General features: G+C 38.5%; 1 long non-coding RNA gene across 1 annotated transcript in view; it reads right to left on the bottom strand.

Annotated features, from left to right (window-relative positions):
* Positions 1-12,362, bottom strand: part of LOC138445902 (uncharacterized) — a 248,214-nt gene continuing 235,852 nt past the window's right edge. Inside the window, exon 4 of the long non-coding RNA XR_011259034.1 lies at positions 1-1,025. This is a non-coding gene — a long non-coding RNA (uncharacterized lncRNA). The remainder of the gene's footprint in view (positions 1,026-12,362) is intronic.

Here is a 12,362-nt window from a genome sequence, read left to right on the forward strand (position 1 = left end):
TAGATGAAAGAAAAGTTATAGTTTTATAGAAGTACAAATATTGATATTAAAGCTTATTTAAAAATCCTTATAATAATTCAATTTTAGCTAGCTTAACCACATAAGATTCTCTCTTCACAACTTTTCACATCCATTTAGACTGTTCTTTACCATCTTTTCCATTTTGAAATAGCCAGTTGCTCTTAAAGACAAAATTTTCATTTCCCTTAACAAAAACACATCTCCATGTCTCATACTTTGCTACCCAATAACATACCCTACTTACCTTGTATTCAGAGATGAAATAGTTTCTCTTAATATTGCTACTAGTTTTAATTACATATATTAGAATCCTTAAGTTCTACTCAAACCTCAGAAGTAAACAATTGTGAATGGTCTGTTATAACAGTGTTCCTTTTTAATAGTACAGTTTTTTGATGTGGCATGAGACCCAAACATTTTTGGCACATCTATTTTTTATTACAGAAAAACTAATGTTCAAAATGCTATCTTATTTAGAAATGATGTAGATTTCAATGAATCTGTATCCTTTAATTTAGCAAAATTTTAAGTTCCTAAAAAGATTTTGGAAGCTTTAAAAAAGTTTAAAGGAGACATATAAAAACTTCATCATTATTGAAAAGTCTACTTACAACTATATAATTCATTATTAATCGTATCTTATTTATGAAACTTTCATAAATATTAGACAAAATTAACCAGATTATTTTTCTCTTGCAGACAGTTTTTGTAACAGGTAAGACATGAGCTTAGCTGAGTAGTAAACTCAGGTAGAATAAAAGTTGCATGTATGCATTATATTTAGTGCTAATAACACTAAAAACATGTCATTTTAATTAAACCAACAAACTTCAACTAGCTTTCATTTACCAATTATTATTCTAGATCCCCTAGAGGATGGCATGGCAACCCATTTCAGTATTCTTGTCTGAAGAATCCCATGGACAGAGGAGCCTTGGAGGCTGCAGAGTTGGACATGACTGAAGCGACTTAGCCCGTATGCATGCATTCCAAATCACATGTACCTGAAAAAACATTGTAGGGTTAGTTTCTGTATTTCTGTGAGTTTTGGACTATCCAAGCCATACAGTGTTTTCTTTCAAGCTGACCAAATAGTTTTGACAAATTATGTTTGACAATATCATATAGAGATAGAAAAATACGACATCTATAACATACATATAGAGATATACATAATCATATAGAGAAATACAAAGAGAAACAGTATAGCTTTGATTCTAAAATTTTAGCCATATGTCAAGTCCAATACAAAACCCATTTAAGACTAAACTCAATATAAAACTTATTTTTAAAAATCAGTTCAGTTCAGTTGCTCAGTCGTGTCCGACTCTTTGCAACCCCATGAATCGCAGCATGCCAGGCCTCCCTGTCCATCACCAACTCCCAGAGTTCACTCAGACTCACGTCCAACGAGTCAGTGATGCCCTCCAGCCATCTCATCCTCTGTCATCCCCTTCTCCTCCTACCCCCAATCCCTCCCAGCATCAGAGTCTTTTCCAACTATTTTAAAAAATAGTTGGATCTAAATTGTGTTTCTGGCAGATGGAATAAGTTTACCTGCTCAGAGGGAAGCTTTTTTACTAATACCTGTGGAGAATACACTTAAATTTTTTTTTCTCAATTTCTAAATAGCTCCTTTTTGCATTTCAAAGAAATGGCTATCAGTTCCTAGAGTAGACAAGGTAGGCACAGAGAAAGTGTACAAGTTTCCTCTAAGATGAAATTTTAGGGATACTATTAAAGTCTAGGGAAATTAAAAATGTTGTCTTTTTCTCAAGTGCAGAACAATTCTGTTTCCAATGTCCTAATTTTCTACAATATTTGCAAGCATTTTGAGATCAATAGGGAGATTGGGAAGTTGGTAAGGATAGCTGGATTTTTGAATTGCTTGTACAGCTACATTTCTGGTTTTGTAAAGATTTTAAAAAGACAAAGACAATTGTTTTGAATTCCTCAGAGAATTGGACTGTAGCCTGAATTATATCAAGGGGCTGACCTGCCCATCCAAATATATTATCTCCCATTTCCTTCTTTTCTATCAAGATTTTCAACCAAGATGGAAATCAAAAGAATCCTATGTTTTGGAACTTCAGGGTTGAATATGGTATGCCTTTGTAAAAAGTCTGTAAAAATGCTTACCTTTTTTTCTGAGTGTACAGTTCAACCTTAACCGGTTCACCTTAGGATGAAAAGCTCTGTTATTTCTCCTACCAGCATCTTAACATCAACCTCCCCCTGAGTCATGTCCTGATCATTTGTAAACGGACCTAGGAGGAATTCTGCTCATCTGTTCCCTCTATGAGAAGTGTTTTCCCCAGGGGACCATCTGACTTTTCTGTTAATTACAGTATTATAATGAAAGAACACACCTTAGCAGCCAGGCAAGGTCCCTGTAAATGGAAATGCGACTGTCCACTGGTGTTTTCAACTCTTACAAATGTGGTAGGGTCTTTTGAAACTGAAGTAAGAAAAAGGATATTTTACATAATTTCATCCTGTGAAGGAAATCCCTAAAGCTAAATACCATACTACTACTTTTGTATCTTCTTTTCAATGTTATCTTTCCATAGGTACCAATAACACAGTTGTTAAAAAATTTTTTTCATATACAGAAGTCTTTCCAGTTCAAAAGATCCATCATCTGTCCATTGACAAGTAGAATACTCAATGGTATATTTATCTCAATAGTGACTCAACCCAATAAGCCTTTCATTGGCTTGCGTGTGCTAAGTTGCTTCAGTTGTGACCCTATGGACTATACATTCCGCCAAGGCTGCTCTGCCCATAGGATTTTTCCAGCAAAAACGCTAGAGTGAGTTGCCATGTCTTCCTCCAGGGCCTCTTCACTAGTTGCTATACCCAAGAAACTAGTTCACACAAATATTTCTTCGTCTAATCTAAATTTGGAATGCAAGTGTGAAATGAAAATATCTCCTGCCATATTAATAAACGAGATGTCACAGCCATCAGCGATTTCTGGCCTTCAAAAGTGAATGCAAGTAAAACCAATACAGTATTGTAAAGCAAAATAAAGTAAAAATAAAAATTAAAAAAAGTGAATGCAGGCTCCCCAGACTGTAATCTAGGGGATGCTGCCACCCCCAGGTGATTGCTGAGGAGCTGGGGAAATGCAAGAAGCACGGTAAACAAGAAAACAGGATTAGCCCCAGATAGCTGAGGTGCATTTGAAATGAATGAATTCAGTGAGCCCAGAGACTTGCATCTTCCTATACATAGAATGCTCAATTCCTTAACTTGATACCTGATCTTTAATGTTCAGAGTGCCTGCTCCCTTTGTTGTAAACTTGTATATAGCCTGATGGTCCCTCTTGCCTCCTTGGAGCAATTTTCTCAGAGCTACTGAGATGCTGCCTCCCAGGTTCAGAGTCCTAAACATTCCCACCAAATAAAGTAGCTTTCTACTTTTCAGAATACTGGAGTGGGTAGCTTATCCCTTCTCCAGGGGATCTTGCCAACCCAGGAATCAAACCGGGGTCTCTTGCATTGCAGGTGTGTTTTTTACCAACTGAGCTATGAGGGAAGCCCTACTTTCAGGTTGTAAATAAACAGGTTTTAGTTGACAGGAGGGACAAGAAATTTTTACCCTCTTGTCTAAACTGGGTATACAGATAGGGACTTGGGAGAATTGACTTTAGTAAAACTTTTTACTTTTTGCCAGCTTCTACCAGATTTCTCATCTGTAGGCTCCAGAGTGAGTAAGTTGTCTCAGAAACTACCATCATGGGTCTTTGAAAATTACTGGGGAGGAAAAAGACTTTTCCCTCTATACTTCTAGGTTCTTAGTGGAGACAACTGTGCTAAAGGGCAGATTAACAGGGGAGAAAAACAAGAAGTTTAATAACATGTATACCTTGGTGATACCTATGGAAAACTAACTCCCAAAATGGCCCAAGCCACACACTGCATGGGTCTTCCCTGGGGGTTAGCTGGTAAAGAATCCACCTGCCAATGCAGGAGATGCAGATTCAGTCCCTGGATCCGGAAGATCTCCTGGAGGAGGAAATGGCAACCCCCTCTAGTATTCTTGCCTGGAAAATCCCATGGACAGAGAAGCTGGGTGGGCTACAGTCCAAGGGGTTGCAAAGAGTTGCACTCGACTTAGCAGCTAAACAACAATACCTTACATACAGAAGATGTTGCAAGAGGGAGGGATTAGCCAGTTATGGAAGGTTATTAGGCAAAGCAAAATAAACAGGGATAGAGTAGATTTCTCCACTGGTAAGCATATCTAAAGATTTAGTGATCTTTCTCTTCCTGGTACAGAGAGGGTGACAGACTGATAAATGGACATTTTCCCTTATAACTATGCATGTTTTTTATAAAATAGACAACTTCTACTAGATTTTCAGAGCTTCTCCTATGTCTGCTGTTGCTTAAAAAGTCTGTTGTGGCTTAAGAATAACCAGCTCAAGATAATTTTTATGCCAAAGAGAAGTATTGGGGGATAGCATATACTGCTCTCCTGACTGGACATTTTCACAGGTAACTCAACATGTACTATGTTGTTGAATTTAATTCTTATAGAAAATGTGTGAAACAAATTATCTCCATTATACAAATAAAATAGACTCATGAAGTTAATTACATCATTGAAAATCACATACATAGTGTCTAAACTAAGGATTCCAGTCATTTCTCTCACCCCAAATTTAGTACTCTTTCCATACATTGTCTATCTCTGTAATCTTAGACAATATGGGCCAGGAGGATAAAACTGGGAAATATTTTATAAAGCATATCTACAACTTTCTCAGAAGTTATTTTCCCAAGGAAGACCATAAGTGTGAAACCTATATCTGCTTTTCAGATACAAACTAGTATTTTGTTTTGTCCACAATCTATTATAATAATTTAATGATCTGACATTACTTTGCCAACTAAGGTCCATCTAGTCAAGGCTATGGTTTTTCCTGTGGTCATGTATGGATGTGAGAGTTGGACTGTGAAGAAGGCTGAGCGCCGAAGAATTGATGCTTTTGAACTGTGGTGTTGGAGAAGACTCTTGAGAGTCCCTTGGACTGCAAGGAGATCCAAGCAGTCCATTCTGAAGGAGATCAACCCTGGGATTTCTTTGGAAGGAATGATGCTGAAGCTGAGACTCCAGTACTTTGGCCACCATGCGAAGAGTTGACTCATTGGAAAAGACTCTGATGCTGGGAGGGATTGGGGGCAGGAGGAGAAGCGGACGACCGAAGATGAGATGGCTGGATGGCATCACTGGCTGGATGGACGTGAGTCTGAGTGAACTACGGGAGAATGGTGATGAACAGGGAGGCCTGGCGTGCTGCGATTCATGGGGTCGCAAAGAGTTGGACACGACTGAGCAACTGAATTGAACATAATTGGATTTTATGAGGCTCAAAAAAAGCCTAGAATACAGGAAAAATAAAGTCAATCAATTTAACCCCACTGCTAGAAGTTCTACAATAAGCACACTCTAATCCAAAAATGCTGTAGGGCTCTAGAAGAAGCCTATTTGTGATCAAATGAGCCCTGAAACTGACTTTTGATGTTAAGGGAAGGGTAGGATAGATGTTCCGAATGATCCTCCTCTTGTAATGCAAGTTGATCCTGCATAACTACAACATACTTGCTTTTTAAATTAGAGTTGAACACAAAAGCAAACATAGAAAATCTCCAAAGATTAAGATATGTAGGGGAAGATAAAAAGAACAGTGAGCTAAACCCTGAATAATCCCAGGAAACAAATATAGAATTTGAGGTTCCCCAATTCTAATACCAGCCCTGGGCTCAGGGGACACCTAGGCCATTGTCTTCAAGGTAAGGATGCTGCACAGTAAGATGGGATGCCCCACAGGAGCTAAAGTGGTTGAATATATGTATGTAACTTTGGCTCACTGAAGCAAACAAATCTTCAGTGGCAGAAAGCCACCCTACATTAGCCTTTTGGAATTCTCAAAAGCTGCATAATTAAAGTAAAACTCACTGTTTAAAAAAAATCACTAACAATAAATAAAATAGGCTGCATGAGTGAGCGTCATCAGAAATAACAAAAAACCTGTCAAAACCTGGTGACATTAGAATTAACTGATGAAAAATATAAGATGATTTTTATAAAAGCCTAGAAAAAAGACCTGATGCCAAGAGCTGACTCATTGGAAAAGACCCCATTGCTGGGAAAGATTGAGGGCGGGAAGAGAAGGGGACGACAGAGGATGAGATGGCTGGATGGCATCACCGACTCAATGGAGATGAGTTTGAATAAACTCCGGGAGTTGGTGATGGAGAGGGAGACCTGGCATGCTGCGATTAATGGGGTCGCAAAAGTCAGACACAACTGAGTGACTGAACTGAACTGAAGAAAAAGACAAACACAGTTAAAATATGTTAGAAACATGAGATTATTAAAAATGGCTAAGCAAATTGTAAAAGGATCAAGTAGAAGTTTTCTGAATAAAAAAATTTATTGAAATTAAAATCTCAATGGCTATGTTAAATAATATATAAGACACAGCTAAAGAGATAATGAACTAGAAACAAGAAATGAAGAATTTGCCGTTGAGAGATAAGGGCATGGAAATATAAAAGGTTAAGAATCATTGAAGAAAGAAACACAGGAGGTCAAACACTCATTTAATTATAATCCTTGAGAAAATAATACAGAGAAGCAATAATGGAATAACTGAGAATCAGGCTGAGAATTGCTGAGTCTCATGAACATGAGAGCTTTGTAAGAATTATGATAGAAACTTAATAATCAGAGGAAAATCTATATATAAAAGATAGTAAAACTGCAGAACACCAACAATAAAGGAAGTATCTGAAATTCTGCCAACCAGGAAAAAAGGAAAAAAACAGAACACCTATAATAAAGAAAATTTGGTCAAACAATATATTTCTGAACAGCTTCAATGTAAGTCAAAGGCCTTAGAGCAAAATCTTCAAAAGACTGAGAGAATATGAACCTAGAATTGTATTACAAAAGTTCTTTTTCAAGGTCATTATTAAAATAAAGACATTTACAAAAAGAAAAAACAAGTTTACCACCAATAGACATTTATTAGCGTACATTCTAAAAGGTGTACTTAAAGGAGGAAAGATTCTAGATATAAGTTGTGAAATGCAAGAAACAATGTTGATCAAATGTTAAACATACAGATTAATCTATACACTAAAAATAAGAAAATGATAACTATTTTGTTTAATGATGAATAACTTCTTTGTTAAAAAGAGACAACAAAGGTACTAGATATGCATGGTCTAATACTATTAGACAGAAATTACTATTTAAACTTAAGAAAATTAAGTTAAAAATTCACATGCTTATTCATACTAGCTACATTTTGGGTGCTCAATAGCCATATGTGCTGGAAGTACTAAGCAGTCTGTAAGACAAGACTTGAATACAGAAGAAAACTAAAATGTCACTATTAACAAATGATATGAATGTCTACATAGAACATTCAGCAAATTTGGAAAACTCAGCAGAGGCTACAGGACTGGAAAAAGTCAGTTTTCATTCTAATCCCAAAGAAAGGCAATGCCAAAGAATGCTCAAAATCCCACACGATTGCACTCATCTCACATGCTAGTAAAGTAATGCTCAAAATTCTCCATCTCAGGCTTCAACAGTATGTGAATCATGAACTTCCAGATGTTCAAGCTGGATTTAGAAAAGGCAGAGGAACCAAAGATCAAATTGCCAACATCCGTTGGATCATCAAAAAAGCAAGAGAGTTCCAGAAAAAACATCTACTTCTGCTTTATTGACTATGCCGAAGCCTTTGACTGTGTGGATCAAAATAACTCTGGAAAATTCGTTAAGAGATGGGAATACGGCAGGCGGTCCTAAGATGGCGGAGGAATAGGACTGGAAGACCACTTTCTCCCTCACAAATTCCTCAAAAGAACATTTCAACGCTGAGCAAACTCCACAAAACAACTTCTGAATGCTGGCAGAGGACATTAGGCAACCAGAAAAGCAGACCATTGTCTTCGAAAACAGGTAGGAAAAGACAAAAAGAGAGACAAAGGAGGTGGGGAGAAAGCTCCCTCCCGAGAAGGGAAGCCTGTCCCGGGAAGGGAATTTTAAGAAGAGAGGTTTCCAAACACCAGGAAACACTCTCCCTGCCCAGTCTGTGGCGAGCCTTGGAAACACAGAGGGCAACATAACAGGAAGGAAAAATAAATAAATAAGTAAACCCAGCAGATTACAAGCCCAACAGTAACTCCCCCAGCGGAAAAGCAGCACAGACGCCTGCATCCGCCACTAGCAAGTGGGGACAGCAGGGAAGCGTGGGAGGCACGGGCTGCAGAGATTTGTAAGAATTGGGCAGGAATGCCCCATGCGTAACCAGAACGATCTAACTTGGGCTAGCAAACCAGACTGTGGGATAGCTACCACACGAGAAGCTTGACCATAAGACACCGCACAGAACAAAAGACGGAACAGAAATAGTCGGCTCCAGACCATCACCCACCAGGGACAGGCAGTCAGAGCTGTAAGGGCTGGAAAGGGGCAATTGCAGCCCCGGAGAGACTCTACCTACCAAACCGCAAGCAGGCTTCTTTGCTAAGACTTCTGGGGGTGCTGGACAGTCACCATCTGCCTCACAAGGGGCACTAGCAGTACACCCAGAAAACTGAGCAGCAGAGACAGAAAAGGCGACAAGTTGCAGTGACCGCGCTCGCCAAACTTCTGAGCTACTTGGACCTGGGAAGGGCACAAAAAACAGTCCCAACCGAATCTGAGCCTCTGAGGGCTACCTAAGCGCCGAACCTGAGCGGCTTAGACCGGGGAAGTGCACACAGCATAGGGCTGGCCTCAGATGGTTCCCGGCTGAGCTTCATGGAACCGGAGCGGTTTGTGCGCCACGAGAAGGGACAGGTCCAGCGGGACTGAGACATTGTGTGCACACGACAGTGCTATTTGTTTGCAGCATCTCCCCCTCCCCACAGCGTGACTGAACTAGTGAGCCTAAAAGACCAGCAAACAGAAGAAGTTAAACAGAGGGAACCGCCTTGGAAGTGACCCAAAACTGCCCACAACATCAGAGAAGGGCCAGAAATATCTTTACTATTTTTACAATCATTCCTTTTTTTTTTCCCCCCTCTTTTTTTTCTTTTTTTTCTTGCATTTTTTCCTAACTTTTTTTTAATTGTTAAGTCTTCTATTTCTCCTCTAATTTTTATTTCTATAACCTACTATTACTTTTCAAAAAAAAAAAGACTATTTTTTTAAGGCAAACACCATATATAGTCTTTATGTGGTTGTTGTTGGAGTTTTTTTAATAATTCTTGTGGCTTTTTTTCTTTTTTTCATTCTGCTTCTTTTCTTTAATATTGTTTTTGAAAATTCAAACTCTACTCTAGATTTTTAATCTTTGCTTTTTGTTCTCAATTTTGTACATTTAAAAACCCAAACTTCACTACCCAATGTTACCTGAGAGTGAGATTACTGGCTTGACCACTCTCTCCTCCTTTGGACTCTCCTTTTTCTCCACCAGGTGGCCTCTGTCTCTTTCTTCCCCCATCTCTTCTCATTCCAACTCTGTGAATCTCTGTGTGTTCCAGATGGTGGAGAACACCTAAGGAACTGGTTACTGGCAGGATTTGTCTCTCTTCTTTTTATTCCTCTCTCTTATCCTCCTGGCCACCTCTGTCTACTTCCTCCCTCTCCTCTTCCCTGTATAACTCTGTAAATACCTCTGAGCGGTCCAGACTATGGAGCACGCATAAGGAAGTGACTACTGGCTAGCTTGCTCTCTCCTCTTTTGATCTCACCACATCTCATTCCAGTCACCTCTAACTACCCCCTCCCTCTTCTCTTCTCCATGTAACTCAGTGAACCTCTCTGGGTGTCCCTCAATGTGGAGAAACTTTTCATCTTTAACCTAGATGTTTTATCATCGGTGCTGTATAGATGGAGAAATCTAGAGGCTACTGTAAAAATAAAACTGAAAAGCAGAAGCAGGAGGCTTAAGTCCAAAGCCTGAGAACATCAGAGAACTCCTGAATTCAGGGAACATTAAGCAATAGGAGATCATCAAACGCCTCCATATCTACACTGAAACCAAGCTCCACCCAAGGGCCAACAAGTTCCAGAGCAAGACATACCACGCAAATTCTCCAGCAACACAGGAACACAGCCCTGAGCTTCAATATACAGGCAGCTCAAAGCTACTCCAAAACCTTTGACGTCTCATAACCCATTACTGATCACTCCACTGCACTCCAGAGAGAAGAAACCCAGCTCCACCCACCAGAACTCCAACACAAGCCTCCCTAACCAGGAAACCTTGACAAGCCACTGATACAACCCCACCCACAGTGAGGAAGCTCCATAATAAAGAAAACTCCACAAATTACCAGAATATTAAAAGGCCACCCCAAACGCAGCAATATAACCAAGATGAAGAGACAGAGGAATACTCAGCAGGTTAAGGAACAGGAGAAATGCCCACCAAACCAAACAAAAAAGGAAGAGATAGGGAATCTACCTGAGAAAAGAATTCAGAATATTGATAGTGAAAATGATCCAAAATCTTGAAATTAAAATGGAATCACAGATAAATAGCCTAGAGACAAGGATTGAGAAGATGCAAGAAAGGTTTAACAAGGACCTGGAAGAAATAAAAAAGTCAATATATAATGAATAATGCAATAAATGAGATCAGAAACACTCTGGAGGCAACAAATGGTAGAATAACGGAGGCAGAAAATAGGATTAGTGAAATAGAAGATAGAATGAATGAATCAGAGAGGAAAAAAGAAAAACGAATTAAAAGAAATGAGGACAATCTCAGAGACCTCCAGGACAACATGAAACACTCCAACATTCGAATTACGGGAGTCCAGAAGAAGAAGACAAAAAGAAAGACCATGAGAAAATCCTTGAGGAGATAATAGTTGAAAACTTCCCTAAAATGGGGAAGGAAATAATCACGCAAGTCCAAGAAACACAGAGAGTTCCAAATAGGATAAACCCAAGGTAAAACACCCCAAGACACATATTAATCAAATTAACAAAGATCAAACACAAATAATAAATATTAAAAGCAGCAAGGGAAAAACAACAAACAACACACAAGGGGATTCCTATAAGGATAACAGCTGATCTTTCAATAGAAACTCTTCAGGCCAGGAGGGAATGGCAAGACATACTTAAAGTGATGAAAGAAAATAACCTACAGCCCAGATTACTGTACCCAGCAAGCATCTCATTCAAATATGAAGGAGAAATCGAAAGCTTTACACACAAGCAAAAGCTGAGAGAATTCAGCACCACCAAACCAGCTCTCCAACAAATTCTAAAAGACATTCTCTAGACAGGAAACACAAAAAGGGTGTATAAACCCGAACCCAAAACAATAAAATAATGGTAATGGGATCATACTTATCAATAATTACCTTAAACGTAAATGGGTTGAATGCCCCAACCAAAAGACAAAGATTGGCTGAATGGATACAAAAACAAGACCCCTCTATATGCTGCTTACAAGAGACCCACCTCAAAACAAGGGACGCATACAGACTGAAAGTGAAGGGCTGAACAAAGACATTTCACGCAAATAGAGACTAAAAGAAAGCAGGAGTGGCAATACTCATATCCGATAAAATAGACTTTAAAACAAAGGCTGTGAAAAGAGATAAAGAAGGCCACTACATAATGATCAAAGGATCAATCCAAGAAGAAGATATAACAATTATAAATATATATGCACCCAATATAGGAGCACTGCAATATGTAAGACAAATGCTAACAAGTATGAAAGGGGAAATTAACAATAACACAATAATAGTGGGAGACTTTAATACCCCACTTACACCTATGGACAGATCAACTAAACAGAAAGTTAGCAAAGAAACGCAAACTTTAAATGATACATTAGACCAGTTAGACCTAATTGATATCTATAGGATATTTCACCCCAAAACAATGAATTTCACCTTTTTCTCAAGTGCTCATGGAACCTTCTCCAGGATAGATCACATCCTGGGCCATAAATCTAACCTTGATAAATTTAAAAAAATCAAAATTATTCCAACCATCTTTTCTGACCATAATGCATTAAGATTAGATCTCAGTTACAGAAGAAAAACTATTAAAAATTCCAACATATGGAGGTTGAACAACACACTTCTGAATAACCAACAAATCACAGAAGAAATCAAAAAAGAAATCAAAATATGCATAGAAACTAATGAAAATGAAAACACAACAACCCAAAACCTGTGGGACACTATAAAAGCAGTGCTAAGAGGAAAGTTCATAGCACTACAAGCATACCTCAAGAAGCAAGAAAAAAGTCAAATAAATAACCTAACTCTACACCTAAAGCAACTATAAAAGGAAGAAT

Source organism: Ovis canadensis, chromosome 9 (assembly GCF_042477335.2).
Source record: "Ovis canadensis isolate MfBH-ARS-UI-01 breed Bighorn chromosome 9, ARS-UI_OviCan_v2, whole genome shotgun sequence".
NCBI classification, from domain to species: domain Eukaryota; kingdom Metazoa; phylum Chordata; class Mammalia; order Artiodactyla; family Bovidae; genus Ovis; species Ovis canadensis.